Source organism: Stegodyphus dumicola, chromosome 12, assembly GCF_044657685.1.
Source record: "Stegodyphus dumicola isolate Sdum_Otavi_A_Nest chromosome 12, ASM4465768v1".
Classification (NCBI taxonomy): domain Eukaryota; kingdom Metazoa; phylum Arthropoda; class Arachnida; order Araneae; family Eresidae; genus Stegodyphus; species Stegodyphus dumicola.
Genome location: NC_140779.1, coordinates 91,221,551 through 91,240,924, shown reverse-complemented (window position 1 = coordinate 91,240,924; position 19,374 = coordinate 91,221,551). Strand labels below are relative to the sequence as shown.

The following is a 19,374-nucleotide window of genomic DNA, read 5'->3' as shown; positions in this document are numbered from 1 at the left end:
ATCAAAAGTGAGTGTTGGTCAAAGCATTTGAAATCGATAGTTATTTATTTCCTCATAATTGTTAGCATCTGACCTAAGCAATTTATATGAAGTGCTTTCATTTTCAAGTTATCGATTTAGTATAAATGCGGGATAAAAATAACTATTTATTTATTTGCATCAGTTGCACTTTTATTAATTTGCCATAATCTCAAACATTACTCTGTTTAACATATCCTTTATTTTCCGTTATTTTTACAGAGATTGGAGGATAATATACTTTGGCGGATAGCATGAAATTTTGTATAAGCATTTTAGTGGTAAATAACAACTTATAATTTTATTATATTTTATATTTCTGTGTGAAATTACATTTTTCTTAGTTTCGTCTCTTTTCATAAGAACTAAGAACAATAAAAGCAAAACGTTATCCCAGCACGCACTTTCAAAGCAAAACTGGACGAATGCTAATAACGCTTCTAATTTTCGAGGACACACCTGCGAAGGAAATTCTTTGAAAAAAACATTAATATTAAAGTTCGAATTACAGCAACATCTGTTATCTGTACAGTTGTTTCGTAGAAAATACTCGGCCGAGCAGTGTAGTCGCTAAACACTGGTAGTTCGTTTCGTGGTTTGAATCCCTTCGAATGGGTTGACTATATGAACTTTTCCATGTTTTTTCACCATGCGTAACGTGTATACGAGCCAGGTTTCTTAATCATTTAGTATAGTAATTCACGCATTTTACTACAATGTTATGTCTGCTAATGTATTCCCCCCTTTTCATTAATATTATCGTCCAAAAACTGACAGGAGAAAATTATGAGAACGATTAAATTGCCGAAGAAAGCAGTTACAATAAGACAATAACAAGTGAAAAGTAGCCATAAATAAAATATAAGGTATTTCTCCTGCCTTCTTAACCTGCCTTCATGGTGCAGTGGTCAGCACGCTCGACGTGAATTCGAGGGGTCTGTGGTTCGATTCCCGGCGGGGGCACTGCTCTGTTTTCACTCTCTTGCTTCCACAAATATCTCTACAAAACTACTAGTAACTATTACAATATTATTTCCTTAAAGGAAACCTACACCCCGCAAAGAATATGCAGTGATCATAACACTTGGATATTTTAACTACTGTAAATGAGCAGTACACGTCGCCATCAGTCTCAGTTACTTGTAAAGCACAAAAGGCACCTCACATGAATGAATCTTGAGCTCAGTTCTCAAGAGGGACATCGAGGAACGAAGAAGAAGGGGAGCGAACAGAAGACCCGACTTCGAAAAATCGAACATATCAGCATTATATAAGGCTATACAGAGGTAAAAGATAAGTATAGAGAATGTGCACAAAATCCCGTTCAAATAATGAATGCAAAGAAATATAGAATGGATGAAATGCTAATACAAAATTGCAAACAGAAATGGAAACACATTAAAAAATAAAAAGAAAATTAATCTGAAATCGTTCAGATTTTGTACTACACCCAAAGGGACATTTTTAAACGTTTTGTGGGTAACCTTTATTTTTTAAATATCATGTTTTTCGCATTTAAACCTCAAAATTTATTTCAACATAAATATTACAAACTATTTAAAAAGAGCATATCTTTAGAATTTTCGATACACAGTCTCGCACTCTGGAGATAAAAAATGAATTTTCTTCTGCATAATGTTGCCATTGCTTGCTTTGAAATCGTTGAGTAAGTCAATTAAAAATTCGTTAAATTTTTACAAAAAAATGAAACAGATAATAGAAAAAAATTTTACAATCTAAATTTGGGCTTCCAGATGCCCATATTCGAGTGGAGTACGTTATTTAAAATTTGATGGCTTTAGGTACCGTTGTTTTTTCACAATGCGAGAAAAACATACATATATTCATGCATATTCTTCATTATTTAATTTCTTTAAATATAATGCAGGGCTCTAATATTTGGTGGCAGTTTGAAAAGTGAAGCGCCGTTTTATAGTGGACGACGCAAAATTCCAAATCGAAATTCTGTGCAAATTGCTCTTTGGGCTAGAAAAGCAATCTTATGATTTTCCACTTCCTCAGCTGTACATATTTTTTTTTCTCTGAGGGTTATTTTATTCGTAAATTTAGAGAACAAAATTTACGAATAAAATAATTCTCAGAGAAAAAAATTATATACAGCCGAGGAAGTGGAAAATCATAAGGATGCTTTTAAAACGGAATTTTTTTTCTGAACTTAGCGCTAAAAAACTAGGAAAAAAAATAAGCGAAGGAATACGATATAATATTATAACAAAATGAAGCAGCATTTAAGCCGCCTAAAAGGTGACAATAAAATATTTATACTTATTATGTTTTATATAAAAGGAATTTTTTAATTGGCAAAAGTGTCAAAAAATAATTATCCCCGTTTTCACTTACATCAAATATTTAAACATAAAAATGTGTGGAAATTATTTTATATGTTATAAGAATACAAAAAAATTTAATGATAGAATGTTTTATTTTACTAAAAGCAATCCATTTCGTCCTGCCACCTCTAAACTCAAATTCAATCATCCAGACGAGAAATGAAAAACAAAGCAACTATGCGTAAAGGGTGAAAGTTTTTTATTTAACTGATACGCATTGAAGAAGTAATAATCCATTCAAATCAAAAAGCAATTTAAAACGCAAATGTTGAATTCAAAGATGATTTGCAGTTGGGAAGATTAAAATAAAATGTATAAAATATCTATCAAAACTTTTAGCAAACTAAGCAAATAATACGGAGGAAATGAGGCGCATAAAAATGAACCAATATTGTATTCGAATCATGTAAAACAAACAAAGTCTGTTGAAAAGATCTTGAGTTATTTCTGCTGATATTCGAGATGATATGCAATAAAAAGAGAATATTTCTTAATATGAAAAAAGAATATCAGGTTTAAAATAATGGAACACATGAACCGGTCATATTAAATGCACGAATTCGTCGTGATGAATGATAAAACGAATGATCCCAAGAAAAGAATGAATGAAATACTGGGTAATTCGCGTGAATCAAAAGCCAATTGTTGTGCCTTTCGTATCGCGATGTTTCAGAACAAGAAGAATTTTCTAGAATAAAAGCAATTTCAATCGCGCTTGGGTTGAACTGATCCCTCTAAATTGAATCTCTTCCAGTTGGCTGGGTTGGTCCAACCAGGCAATAAACGTTTTGCCGCTGTACGCAAAACTTAGGCAAAAAATATAAAAGATCTTGATTGAATTAGGAGGCTGTAAAACCGATTCTGTTTTCTGCTTGTTTTGTACTTCACTTCTATACAATACCAGAGTCTTATTTTTAATTCATTTTATGGTACACATCAGGTTTTCATGTTTGACGGTGCAGAAAAACTAATGGAAAAAAGAGCGCCATTAAAATTAGCTGAAATTTAGCGGCTGTTGAATTATTTGATCTGCAGTGGCCGCTTAATCCTATCATACAAGCGCTAGAAATAAAAGATTATGCTTCGTAAAATATGAATTTAATTTAGGAATCATTTTCATCTAGATTTCATTCATAGAATTAATATATAATGACGTGTTTATTCGCAGTAAGCTAACTGAGAGAGGTAAAGTATCGAGATAGGCAGTAAAGCAATAGTAAAGTATCTTTTCTCTTAGAAAACGGAATAATGTGTTTTGTTTTATAAATTTATTAATTTATATTAATGAAAGGTTTTAGTGCTTTCCTATCATTTTAAGCATAACTGAAGGAAGGAATATATATTTTCACACCTGTTTTCGGAAATTGAAATAAAATATCAATAATCTGAGGTATTTATTAATATTTGGGTTACTGTCTTTAAAACGTACGTAAACTTTGAAAAGAATAACTCCCCAATACTGTTGAATATATAGTAGAACTCCACTTATCCGAATCAAATGGGACTGGGCCCGATTCAGTTAATCGAAAATTCGGATAATTGGATATTCTTTCGAAGAAAAGGTCTACGTACACTTTAATTAATTATTGTATGTATTGTGTGTTGAAAATGGGAGGAAAAACTATTTTTAAAGAAAAAGAGGTTTTAATTAATTAAAATGAAAAGGCATCACTTTTACGTACATGTTATATAGCGGAAAGTGCTGAAAGTAATTGCTTGCTGAACATCTCGATCAAAGCATGCTGTTTGACTGTCTTCATCCGTTTTCGAACAGCTAAGTTGCGCATCTTCTTCGCAATGAGAAGTCCCATGTGATCACACTCGGGCTGACACTCCATCCACTTCAATCAAGGCCGGTAAAAGCTTCACTAGCTGATGGTGACGTATCTGCTAATTTCGACATTAAAGTCATCTTATTCCTCGATACTTTCTTCTTTCACACTTTCGATAAGTTAATCATCATTTAGAATTTGAAACCTAAAGTCTGACGAATCAGACACCATCCATCCATTCTGCTGAGCACTAACTTCTGAACAACCAGGAATTTTCAAAAGAATGCTTCTAATTCCTCAAGTGTCACGTCATTCTCATCTCTTCCTGTGTCTTCCCTTTCCTTTTCTTGAGTTTCTTTTTCTTTTTTTCCCTTTTCCTTCTCTTCTTCAGTTGATTCTGAAAAAAAAGCGATTCGGATAATCAGCGATTCGGATAGTCGAAGTTCGGATACTCAGAGTATATAATATAAATAAAATGAGTATGTAATATAAATAAAATGAGAAAATATATTTAATTAACATAAATATTTCCGTTAGTGTGCTGATATAGTAGTTAATGAAGTCATATGCCGTACTGATAAGCCCGGATTCGAATGCCGAAAAAGGCATGATTTTTTGTAAGCGTATAGTGTCTGTGCGGCAAGGGAGCACTCGAAATATAAGGCGAACCGAAAGTTCTCTTGAGAGCTTGATTTTAAGAGAAGGGGTTAGGAGACCTTCAGAGAACCGCTGGGGTATTCTGCCTCAGAATTAGGGCGTAAGGTGAACGGGTTGGTATACACAGCAAACCTCAATCATCTGTAGCACTACAGAGGTGTTGATGCAAGTCATAATAAACTCGATAATTAAACTCTTTCCATTATCCGATATGACTCTTTTTAAGTATAATATACAGTAATTTAATATATTTCTAAAAATATAAGCAGGCAGAAAGGGATGAAAATTATACAATTTTACAAACTAGACAAATTATTCTTTAAAAATGCGCTCAAGTCGAATGATAAATTTTAAATTAATTCCTTCTTCCACATCAATTTAAAATGAAAATGTTCCCAGCATTTACGAGAAAGAAAGATACTCTTTCTAAAATTTCTCATTTAAAATAGATGGTAAACAACTGAATATTATCAAGCTCATTATTGGTTTTTTAAAATTAAAAATTTTACTCACTTTAATTGAAATTAATTCAATTAAAATGAGTAAATTGTTATTGAGTACCGTTAAATTAATGTAATCTTGATAATTGATTCACAAATAGTGTCTTAATTAATGAAAATCTTGCACGAAATTCCGAATTGCTTGAAAAGAATAGAAAGGGAATCAAAACTAACTTGAAAACAGTTGTTTATCTCTTTCAAGCTAACAAAATATCATTTAATTAAATTCCAAATTTATGATATGATGCATTTAATTTAATATACTACGTTTGCTTCAAATGATAATATGACTTATGGATATAAACAAGAAATACAAATTTAGTGAGTAAAAAGACTAAACAAAATTCTATTAAAATTTTCAGAATTATTTTCTCCTATTTTTGGCTTTTATTTTATCATATGGCATAGTTTCGTGAGCACATCGAGCCGATCAGAGGCCGAGCGGTAAAGTCGCTGAACACTGGTAGTTCGGTCCGATGTTCGAATCCCGCAAACGGGCTGGCTGCATGGGTGTTTTCGCGGTTTTCCCCATGTGTAACGTGTATACGAGCCAGTCTCCCTTAGAAAGTCCTCCACGAAGGCATCCCTCCTCTTAGGCAGATAGCCCTAGAGTGCTTTGCCATAATTAAATACACACCGTGAGCACATCGAACAAAAAAACATTTCACACCATGATCAAAATTAATTTAATTAAATAATTAATAAAATTAAATTGGAAGACATTAATTATTAAATCACTAATGTAATAGCAAATAATTTTAAATTGCTTGGAGAAATTACAACTAATCTGATCTGTAAAAGTAAAAAAATCTGATGTGTACACCACATGACTTCCTTGTACGGAATTTTAAATTATACGCATTTTTTTTTTCATTTCATTTAACTTATTAGATTGAATTAAACCTACTTCGCCGACAGCGCATAAAGCACAATAGAATAAATGAATTCTTTAAAATCCACTTTGTTTACCATAGCGACACTCTGGCGCTAGGTTTACTTAACAGTATTATATTCTGTTCATATTATAATTCAGAATGCACAAAATTTATATCATTTAAAGAATTATCTAAACGTTGCCACATGTTCTATTCAAATACTATAACAAAGCTAGAACGATGTATAAAAGAAATTAAGCAAACAAAACGAAAAAGAAACAATTTTTCACAGACGATTGAGTATTTTTCATTTAATTAATTCAGTTTTCACATCGCGACAAGGCAAAATACATAAAAACTCAAAATATCTGTATTAAAAATTACGAAGTAAATCTTAAATACTTATTTCCTCGAAAAAATTCCAGAAAGGATTAAGCATGATTTAATTCGCAATAATAAATGAAGGCGTTATTTTTGTGTTGCGAAGCTTAGTCTCTCTAGATTGGCAACAAATCTACAATTCTGCTGTTTCAAATGTAAACAAATATGTCCGCCATGTTATTTAAAACTTAACCGCACTTAAACAGCTTTTAAATCGTTGATAATTGTACAAATATTGCTTCCAGAATAACCGGAAGATAAAAACAACATAATTCAATCATTTGTAAAGCAAAATAATGTACAATTTACAAACATATAAGAGTAAAGAAACTGAGATCACTGAGCCGGGTAACAGAGTGGATATATTTATAAATATATTTATATACGTTTGGCGCGGCCGATTGAAACCAAAATATGAGGTGCACATCTACATGTTATAGTAGTCTTATATACAAAATTTCAACGTTCTGAGGCTACTCGTTTTTGAGTTATGCGAGATACGTACGTACGCACGCACGTAGGTACATACGTTCGTACAGACGCCACGAAAAATTCTCTTCAGAATTCATTTTAAAGCAGTTTTTTAGTTTTTTTGGAGGAAAAGAGTATTTTATTCTGTCCTTACGTATAGATATCCCGCAAAAACATCGTTAAATTAATCGTTAAAGCGGTCAAAGTGGATATTTTCGTTGAAATATGCTGCCTGAAGCTTTTCGCGGTTACAATACTTCCTTTTTACTTCGTACAAGGAAGTAAAAAATAAACAAATGCACAATTACAATGGTTGTGTATTTTCTGAGGTACTACAGCAGAATTATCAACTAAAATAATAAATATTTTATGCAGATAAATATGAAAAGTTAAATATTGTTATATTGAACTAAATGTAAGTTATTTATTTATACAAATATTATCAGCATAAATATAGCTTTTCATAATTGCTTGAAATTATTGATTGTAATTATTCTTTTTCTCTCATTTATTAGAGAAACACATATATATTGTTGAAACAAACGAAATCATTTGCGAATAAGAAAATACTTTTGGTGAAGACTTGGAAAATCGCGCGTGCTGGAAACTTACAAATTATTTGTAATTGAATATACCATAATTATTGTATATTACAAAATAAGTTTTGTTGGATAAAGTATTATAAGTTAGATTATAAATACAGACAGTTAAAAAATTTATAATGCATAACAATTATGTAATACATACTTCGAAAATTTATATCACATTTTTATATTACTTATGAGTATGGGTAGTTAAAATCTCTGCACCACTTTTAAATAAATAGTAGTGTCTTACGAGCTAAAATTTCTAATATTGTTCTGTCAAAGTACCAAAACAGTGTTTAATATAAATATCTTCAATTTTTGACAAGCTTCTAAAACTACTGCTCTTGAAAACTTTGTCCTTATTAGAAAGCACATGAATTCAGCAAATATTCTCAAATGTGAAAATAACTTAATATTACACACGACCCTTTATTAGTGACAGTGTTAACTTCAGTAACAAATGAATTGGTTCCAATCTTAGCCAAAAAGATCGTAGAGTGTCATTTAATTTTCTAACCAGTTATTTTAAATTAAAATACCTTTCCCATAAAACCTCGTTTCATTTCCCTGCCCGAATGCAGGTTTCCAGCACGCGCGATATTCAGATCAGGTAGGAAGAAGAAAGTATCTAAAGGAAGGTTTCGCAGGATAAAATCAGAGCGTGTTCTGTCTCCTTGAAGGCCACGTTGCTAACTTTGATTCTCTAGCGATTACAATTCTATGGCATTGAAGTTTTTTTGCCATTAGGCTTGTTTAAGGCGACTTCGGTCAAAGCCAACTTGGGAGATATTTAAACTGTGGAGCCGTAAGCCTATACTGAAACTTCATCAATTTTAAGTAATCCATTAACTTTTGGTTTAAGCCCCAAAGTCTTGGCTTCTGATAGCACGATCTGGTGCCAACTGTTAAACTTTATTTGAGTTAATGAAGGGTTTTATACACCCCTTTTCTGATTTTGTAGTACGTTAAAAGATTTACACAATTTAGCCATCTGGCCACTTCTGTCTGAGTTTGTCCAATATATCTAGGCTCCCAGTATCTCTCCATCGCCGTTTTTCGTCCAAATGATACCTGGAGATCATTGTTACGAATTGGCTATCCCAGATTTCTTATTTCAGTATCATAGCAAAATTTACAGGCTTGCTCTCAAGCATGCAATTTTATGCTCCTCGCATATGACGTATTACAGTTGCAGTGCGACTAATTTGTATACTGCAGTTTTACTCAGGATTTCTTTTTTCAAAAGATATTCAAGTTTTATATGGTATTGGCTTTTTTTGAACTAGCTGTCTCTACTTTTGTGATTTCTTCTTAATTTTTAGAAAGTGTTTTACTTTTATATAACTGAACTTCATTTGTAAATATTTAAACCTTTTTACATAAACTAAATTAATTTAGAATCCACCAAATTAATATAAGCCAAATAATAATAATAAAATGAAGAATTAAGCTACTATAAATGTAACATTTACTTAATTATTACGCTTATATTTAGGTTAGAAATTAAAGAAAACATGACATTTTTTTGTTCTTAAAATGCCAATGCGTAGAATACAGTACGATATACTCAACAGAGCTGTCGCAGACGAATGTATTCAACCGATAAAGCGAAAATTATTGCTCAAACGGCGATTTACTTTCCGTGTGTATCAGCAAAGCTGTCTTCCCACTCCAATTCAACATGCTTCAGCAGTTCCCATCATTTCTAAGAGTGTGGGTATCATACGTGACATTAGGCTGAAGAAGACTGGAAAATTTTCTCATCTGCATTGGTAATAAAAGAGGTTCAGAAGAAACAAAGGAATTCAGCAAAAACAGTAGGCATTAAATAAATTGCTTTCTACTCCTAAGTTAAGAAATAAATCTAATAACTCACTAAATAATATCTGTAATGAATCATGTCTTTGTAATGTTTTTCTAAATTTCTTACTTTATATACATATATATATATATATATATAAAGTAATATAAAGTCTAAAGTATTAACGTAATATATAAAGTGTGTGTATATATATATACACACACACATACATACATACAAACTAAGAGACTTCGTATTCTTTATTTATGTGTACATGAGGGAAAGAACATATTTTTTTTCGAAATACCGAGAATAACTGCTTCATTTAAACAGATACAGTACAATTAATTTCCATAAAATATTTCAAATGCATTTAATATTTCTTAGCACTCTATTAATAAAAAATTAAACATAATAAACATTAATTGAATTAAAAATTAACTGAGATGAATTAATCTGTGAAAATTAGTCCTTACTGAACTCTAAAATTAATGCAACCATAATAAAATTTTATGAAGTGCAAAAATTCAAATTAAATCTAATAACGAATTTGTATTAGAATAAGCAACGTTTGATTCAGCCAAGCTCTTTCTCAAGGGTCTAAACTGACTGATAAATCTTCTCAGCCATTTTTCTGGCTTTCAGCCCTGAAACAGAAATCATTATGAAAATCAATAAATTAATTCCTGCCTCACAGAAATCTGTTCCCAATAGCCTTTCATCCTTTAGAGTTAAATGAATAATAACATTAAACCGAAGTTTAAATTTGGTGGTCCTAATTTTAAGTAAGAAACAAGAATTAATTTACAGAAAAATTGGTCATTTGAATTAATTAATTATTTATACAATAGCATAAATAATTAATTGATTCAAATTAAACGGCAGGGACAAAATAAATAATAGGCAGTGTTCGCAATGGAATAAAATTAAATAATATTTACATTATTTAATTCTATGCAATAAGTAAATAAATATATTGTTTAATTTCGATAATATATATATATATATATATATATTTGCTTTTAATTTTCAGAGGTATTTAAAATTTATATTATTAATTCAGTGCCTTGTATAATTGTAAGTTTATGGAAATAGAATAAATCTGCCAGGAAAAAGCGTATTATCTTAAGATGGCTTTACCTTCCCTTTATAACGTAAGAGTCTAAAGATTATAATACAGCTTTTTCTATCTGCCAGTAACTTATACATGCTTCTTTATTTTTTATAGCTTTACCCCGTCTTGAATCACGTAAGAGTCTGAAGGCTATAAGCTTTTTCCATTTTCAATAATTTATACATTACTTCACTGATTTTATTTTTTCAGCCCACCAGCGGCCGAGCGGTAAAGTCGTTAAGGATTGGTAGTTCGGTCCGAGGTTCGAATCCCGCGAACGGGCTGGCTGCATGGACGGTTTCCTGGTTTTCCCCATGTGTAACGTGTATACGAGCCAGTTTCCCTTAGAAATTCCTCCACGAAGGCATCCCTCCCCTTTGGCAGATAGCCCTAGTGTGCTTTGCCATAACTAAATGTATCACATCACACCTTTTTTTCTCATCTTACAAGGATCCTGTGATTGCATTTTTAATTTCATTTTGCAAAAATTCTGTTGACTCCATTAATTTTCAGTATCATTAATTTCCACAAAATACTTCTTTTTGATTATTCTCTTACTTGTTAGTCCATAGGGGCAATTTGCCGAGAAGGTCTATTAATTTCCTTTCGGCATTTTGTGTTGATTCACTATAAACATTGATTCACTTTTAAACTGTTGACACCAAATATTACCGTACTGTGTTAATTTTAAAGAAATTAAATAATGAAAAATCTGCATAAATGTATGCATCTAGTGTTATGATAGAGCAGTACCTATACCTATCAAAATTTGAATAATATAATCGTCTATCGAATAATAGGCCGAAATTTGGAATTTGGAAATTCTTTTTATTATCTATTTCATGTTTTGTAAAACTTTAGCGAATTTTTATTAACAAACTCAATGATTTCAAAGCAAGCAATGGCAACACTGTATGAAAAAATAAAACATTTTTATATCCGGCGAGCGAAACTGCATATCGGAAACTCTACAGATATTCTCATTTTAAAATTATATTGCTGTTAAATTGAATTTTATGGTTTAAATGTGAAGAACATGATATTTAACAAATAAAATTAACACACCAAGCCTTACATAAAATGCCCATTTGAGCGTAATGTAAAATCTGAAAGCTTTCAGACTTTTTAAATATTTTTTTTAACTTTTTTTTTTCCTGCTTAGCTTTAATTTTTACTTAATCAATATTTACAAATTATGTCTAACAACATTATGCACGGGATTTATTTTTTAATTTCTTATTGTGTACTGCTTCCAATTTAAGTCTCTCTCTCTCTCTCTCTCTATATATATATATCATATCTATATGTATATATAGAGAAAGGGATTGTTATTGCAATGCACATAAATATTAGTTGCTGTTGTGACTTATCTCCCTTGTCTGTCAGTAAAATCGGAACAAAATTTATTACGGCAAGGAGTGCAATATGCACCAGTCGTTAACAACAACAGTCTTAAGCACCATTTAGATTAACAGCACGACTTTACTCAGTTATGTCTAGGACTTTTCGCCATCTCCATTTCACTGTGGCCGTTTCGCCGTCGGGATATTTTGCCGTCAAGACATATTTTTTTTTACATAACTGTACTTTATCTTGCCGTATTATACTCTTATTAAATTTATTATTTTAATAATTCTGTTTACCTTTCGTATATTTAATAAGGTTGCAGCCTCTTACTCTCTTAAAATTAATATGTCATGTGTAACGGTGTATTTGCATAAAATTGTACACAAAAAAATTTTATATATTATTTTATATAAAATGTTTATTAAATTAAATTAAGTTATTAAGCTAAGCAGAGTTATTAATTTAAACATAATATAATACGGCAAGATATAATATAGTCCTGTAAAGAAATATATGTCTTGACGTCGAAACGTTTCGACGGTGAAACGGCAACGTCGAAACGGTTGTGATTTAATTTTAGAATTAGCAAAATTAAAGAATATTTAAGGGAAATCTATGATTTACTATTGAAGATTGTGTTTATTTCTCCTTTTCAAAATAAAGATATAAGTAAGGAAAATTTTAGATAAAAAAATGGGAATAACAACTATTCATATTCTTTACTTTATTCAAAATGGTGGTATAAAGAACTATTCGTGTCCTTTATTTTATACAGAGAAATAAAAATTGCACGAATCCTCTTCGTGTCCTTGGTAATCGTGCAGGCGTTTACCATGGATCAAACAGGCATATGCAGACAATTGCCATGTACCACTAACATAGGGATCTGTTTCAAAATTTACAGTTGACTTTAATCCTCATGAGAAAAGTACGTTTTGCTGTAAGATAAACATTTTTATAAATTGTAAAATATTATTGATTCAATACAAATTTCTTATTTTTAGAGTCCTTCCACAACTGTTCTCGTTTATAAATTTAACTTCCAAAAATATGTCTATTAAACTTTTCACATGGCAAAAATTATTGATATTAACATCATTTACTTCTCAAAGTTTAATTTGTTAGCTTAATGATAAGATATAACAACAATACAACATTTTGAGATTCATTTTCTCGCTTCTTGTAGGGTTCTGCTATGTATAGAAGCTTTAATCTATCTCCTTCCGGTTCTATTGGACTGATAAGCTCATCACTCTAGTCTGAATTAAGATCTTACAAAGATTAAGATAACCTTTTGATTGCACACTTTACATTTAAAGAAAGGAGCAGTTGTGTTACAGAATACAACTCCATTACTTTCATATATTTAAAATAACATAAAACAGAAAGTTTAAATGAAGATAATATAGTTTGAGACTACACACAAAATAGTCTACTGAAGCAGGCTCAAGTAATTAACCATACGCTTTCAAATTCGGCTAACAAAATGGCTGAAGCAGGAATAAACTTCGGCAGAGGTGAGATCGCAGGTACCTTCAGGCGAGGCTGCCAGAAGATCTAAAACATTCAAACCTTCGGCTTAAGTTTTGTGAGAATTAGGGTAAGGGGAAGTTATTGTAACATCATAATTACTGGTTAATTAATATAAAATCCCACATACTTATCTTTCATATTATTGTCTCAATGTTAATCAGCAAATTCAGTATCAAAATGGGTGCACCTGAATTGTCTAATTGTCATTTAATATTCAAAAATGCTACGTTGATGATATTGTTACGTACGTACGGGTTTGTAATAGATTTAATGCACACTCCGATGACAATTTGGTAAAATTTATTTTATCAAAAGAAACACTTCAGAGTGCTGGAACTTTTCGCAGAAATACTCGCACAGCTCTTCACAGTATCACAGAATACAATCAGTAATTATGCTTCAAACTACTGAGGACATTAAACACAAAAAACACAAGCAAAACACATCTAAAAGACGAATCTTTCGACGAAGTTCGTTCGTCTTTTTATTTTACATTATACAGAAAAATACAACATTTTCATATATAATTTCACTAAAATTATCTATTCAATGTACGAAATTCGTAGCGATATTTAAACTCAGTGCTAAAATTTTTGGTTAAAATTTCTGTCTTCTACACAGCATCCACGGAGAACTTTCATAAGGAAAATAGTGCAATAAATTTCATCTTGAAAAATTCGGAATTTCAGTTTATGGGACTTTTATAATGATTTCCTTCAAAGCATTGCGCATAACTGCGTATGTGGAAACCAAAGTAATTATTTTAGATACATCTGTTGCAAAAACACTTGCAAATTTCTCGCTCAAAGATTTATTCAACTGAAATCAATATCAGTGTAAACCATTATGTACTCACCTACTCAATACTATATAAATTTATCTATGAAGAAATAGTATTTTATTTCCAGATTTTGAGAAGAGGCAAAATCTAATTTTTGGGCAAAAAATTTATAATTAGGAAAACCTGCGGATGATTAACTATTTTTATAACGCTAAGCACTTTTTCAAATAAATGCGACTATTTCAATATTGAAAATAATATCAAAAGTAATGTGAATATTAAATTTTTAATAAGAAGTTAATAAGAAAATTTAATAACCATTTAATTCACAATTCTTAATTATCTTTACTTTATAAAAAGTTCAAAAATGCCATAAAATAAAATTAAATAAAAAAGATGAAAAACAGAATGCAATTGGAGAATTCATTTAAAAGGAAACATCTTTCGTTAGCATATTTACTTAATAGCGGAAAAAAGCTATAATTTGCTGTTAAAAAATTTTGCAGATTACTTAGTTAACAACAAAAATTTAAATATTTAATACCTCTTAACAATATCAAGATAAAATAAAGGGGAAGCTTACTTAATTAAGCAGGCAAAAATTTAAATAAATAAAACCAATAAAGCACTTCAATTAAAGGGTTCATAAATGCATATATTTGAATTGGAAAAGCACCCTAAACGACTGGTTTAGCAATAGTCCTGTAAAGCAAGTCAATTCGTTCACTTTCTAGTCTATGCTGGCATGTGTCTCTTATTTTTGCAGTTACAGTGACACCTTAATATTGCTGTCTAAAGTTGGAAACAACATATATATATATGTATATGTGTGTGTGTGTGTGTGTGTGTGAATGTTTCTTACGTATTCGTATGTAACATTCTGTGACATATCCATGTAAGTAATCGTCCAAAAAAGAGTGATATCTAAAGAGTTTCGCATTCCTGAAATAGATCCATCAAAAATCATATCTGTGTTTCGGAAATGCATACGGAAGAAACGTCATTTCAAATACTGCTTAGATCTAGATTATTACGTCTTTTCTGACGTTTTTTCTCTTATGGGCATCTACTTACTAAAGTTATTTTTTATTTTTTGTTTTGCTTTGATCTTTCTCCTTTGAAAATCCATTCACTGTCTTTCTCTTTTAAACAGATGTCGTCTGACTTACATTGTAAATTCGTTTTTATTTTCAAATTCCTCGTTTACGAACATAAAGATACTAAAATACATTAAAACATTATTCGAAATAAAATATATTAATACAAAATGTTTACATTTTTATGCATGAAAACATCCATGCAGCCAAACTGTTAGCTGTGATTTAAACCCTAATCAAACTGCCACCACTGTGCGGTCGTATCCACCTGTGATTGGCTAAATGATTTCTCTTAAAATAAAAATGAAAAAGCTATATTAGATCTTAAGTTTCGAAAACTCTATTTTGTTAAAGATATATAAATTTTTTACAGATAAAGAAATGGGACGCTTTGTATTAGCTAAGAATTGTATTTTTTATTTTTGTATTTAAAATATCTTTCTTTGAGAGGAGTTATGTTTGATATATAAATGCATTTGAATATGGAAAACCATGTTAGATTTGTCTGCTTCAGAAGTGCTGTATTCAGACAAATTACTAGATAAACTGAAAACATAGCTTTTTATATTTTTTGTATAACAGGATTAAGTCTCTTATATGTTACTCCCTTATGATTAAGAGAAGTATATCCTAATAAATAAATAGGACATGTATTAAAGAAAGAAGAATAAATAAGGCATATTTTAAAACATAAAAACAAATAAGACATGTATTAAATTTTCCGTGATTTCTCTTTATTGAATTGCCGTAAATTCTTTGGCCCACCAGCGGCCGAGCGGTAATGTCGCTGAACACTGGTAGTTCGGTCCGAGGTTCGAATCCCGCGAACGGGCTGGCTGCATGGGTGTTTTCGTGGTTTTCCCCATGTGTAACGTGTATACGAGCCAGTTTCCCTTAGAAAGTCCTCCACGAAAGGCATCCCTCCCCTTAGGCAGATAGCCCTAGTGTGCTTTGCCATAATTAAATACACACACCGTAAATTCTTTGCTGCGTCTTCTGTTTCTATTGTAGATGGATATTAAATCGCAGGGTATAATACGTTAGTCGTCTATATGTTCGTTATTTCGTTTAATTCATAAATAAAGATCATAAGAGATATATGTATCCCATGCAACCCATTTCTTCCATCTGGAAGCAAAATCAAAATCTGAAAGCATGTTCTCGAATATAGTGCATTTGCATAAGTGTAAAATAATATTTAGCAGCATATATAGACCATTGACTACTGCAACTTTTAGCGAATGTTAAGAAATGCATAAATTAGAAAGTCAGAACTCGAATTTAAATGATTTTATAATGGCAATCATATCCACTGATGTGCATTAGTTTGAGCACAGTCAGTCAATGTTTAATAGCTTTGAGCACGCTCATGTTTAGATAGATCATTAGAAGTTCGCTGTTATCTTCAGTAAAGAGTATCGCATGTTAACTCGGTGTTTGGAAGTCACTAATGATGCCTCCATACATAGTAATCGACGTTACATTCTCCTATCGCTTCACTACAGTTTGCAATGTTTTAGTCACGCCTCATTCGAGTATTGTCATTCGTATTTTGGACTATTTGATATAATCTGCTCCTTGTCTAAGTGATCACACCGTGTGCTATAATTTGTAGATCTTTGTCATTAATTCGGAGTACATGTTGATGAGAGGTCATAATTAGAGATACGCTGCTCGCATACTTGAAACTACCGACAGAGAAATTTTACTCCGCATTCAACTATTCTGTAGTTGTAAGACGCTACTTTACATATCGAAACTTTTGTTTTCAACCTGTCTTTATAGAAAAGTGTAAATAAAATTATTTTATAACAAGCCTCCGCAGATGAACAAGAAATAGAATTCAGTTTACACTGCGAAACAAAAGGACAGTCCTATATCTCCCGTTCAACGGGGCCAATTGACTAAATTCAAATTGCTTTTTTCATGTTTGAAAAGCGTGACCTAGGATGTATATTACATTTATATATACCATCATTCTAACATAGGTATTTTGACTCAAAATCGAACTTTTTCTGGAACGACATGACATTTTCTTTTCCATATTTTAACTCTACGACTCCAATTATGCCTAAATGTTAGATTTTGTAAAATTTGGGGCGAAATTTACGAAGAAATTCAAAAATTTATCTTGGCGTATTTTTTCGCCAAGAAGAATTTACTTGGCGAAATTCTTAATTTATAGCAATCTATTTTCCTTTTCTTTTTTTCATTGTAAACGAGCGGGAAAAAAGGTCATCGTTCATGCTTTCAAATAATTTTAACAAAGTGCGTAAACCACATTTGGCGTATTACCGCTCAAAAAAAAAAATTTTCCAAATTTCAAAACGCTCCAAGATGTAAACTCCTGTATATCTTAGAAAGTTTTGAATAAAAAACTGTAATTTGTTCCTAGAAATGCAGTTACTTTAAGATGATGTCAAAAATGTTATAGTTTATAATACAAAAATGTTTTAGAAAAATTAATAAAAATTATTTAATACAAATTTTTAAAATAAATCATAAAACATGTGCGAATCTTATTTGAATTAAGCCTAAATTTCTAACTGTGGAAAAAGGAATCAAGTAAGTTTAATAAAAAAATAGATATTAATAAATACATATCAAATTCAATTAATAATGAGGAGGTAAACATTAGAGAGCTAATTTTTTAAAACCTACTCGTGCAATTTTTACAAAACTTGGTAGTTTGGCGAAATTTGGGTCCTAGAATTGAAATATTGAAAAAAATTGTTATGTTACTTCAGAAAAAGTCGGGTTTTTGTGTCGAAATACCGATATTAGAACAGAATGACGCTATATATAAATTTAATACATATCCTAAGTCGCGCTTTAGGGACATGAAAAACGCAAGTTGAATTTAGTCAATCGGCCCAGTAGAACGGGAGATATAGAACTGTCCATTCCTTTTTCGCAATGTGCATGTTACTGGCAATATATGAAAAGCTGGCATTCTGGGTACAATAACAAATGCTATTTAGGCAAAGTATGAACAGAAAAAGTTCATAATTAGGCTGTTACTTTAAGATCTGCATTTCTCAAAAACAGAAATCTTATTTTGAAAAAATAATGAAAGATTGACATTAAAAAACATTTATTGAAAATATATAAAGAAAAATGAATACTATACAAAACAAAACATGCATTTTCTGATTACAGAAAACAATGTATGAAATGCGTGGAATTATGGAATCAATGTATTAAATATATAGATTACGTATGAACGTACTGATGTTCGAAACCAATCGGAGATGTATTTCATTATTTGCCTATTTGTCATTTATAATTCTGTTTAATGCTTAGGAAATGTACGAAATGCTAATACATTATGCTTTCATACACTGACGGCCGCTTTTTGGCAAATGTTTAAGAATTTTGTAAAATATATAAAGACAGGTAACATACATATAACAACCTGAAAATACGTTCTCATAATACTAGTATCAACTGAGGTAAGGAAATAAAAAATGAACTAAGATTATAACTTAATGTCACTGAATTACTGCTTTAATTCCTTGTCTAAAAGGTGCTGATTAATATTTTATACTTTAAAAATTAATTATTTCATAGCTTTTCTTTTTATATCAGGGTTTTATCTTCCTGCTTAAGATTTTGATGTAGGCAGTGTATGCATAAAAGAATGCAAAATGCTTAAAATCTTATTAGATAAAAGCAAAGCTAAAATATCTGATGTAGACACTAACCGACTTTCTTGTACTCCTATTAAATTATACACATTTTTGATGCATTTCATTTAAATTTATTTCCTTGAAATATTCTAATTTAATTAAACGATTCCTCGAGGCTAATCTAAAATGACATGAAGTATTGCAAATTTTGAAATTAAATAATCAGGTCAGCTTTTGTTTTACGGGAGTATAGCTTCTTATATATTTTTTTTTAACTTTTTCATAGCAAATATAAAAATTTTCAAAAATGTAAGTGTAGGAACAAGGAGACCGCATTAAAGATTATATTCCATTATTTTTCAAAATTTATTTTTTTAATATTAATTACCAAAACATGAGAAATGTTTATGATTTAAAACAGTTCTGTAACAGGAATCATGTGCTTACGACTAATGATTGA

General features: G+C 30.7%; 1 protein-coding gene and 1 non-coding gene across 2 annotated transcripts in view; both read left to right on the top strand.

Moving 5' to 3' along the window:
- Positions 1-19,374, top strand: part of LOC118182361 (cell adhesion molecule Dscam1-like) — a 993,488-nt gene that overhangs the window by 296,655 nt on the left and 677,459 nt on the right. The window lies entirely within an intron of this gene.
- On the top strand, positions 909-981 carry TRNAS-UGA (transfer RNA serine (anticodon UGA)). Its single transcript has one exon. It is a non-coding gene; the product is annotated as a tRNA-Ser (tRNA).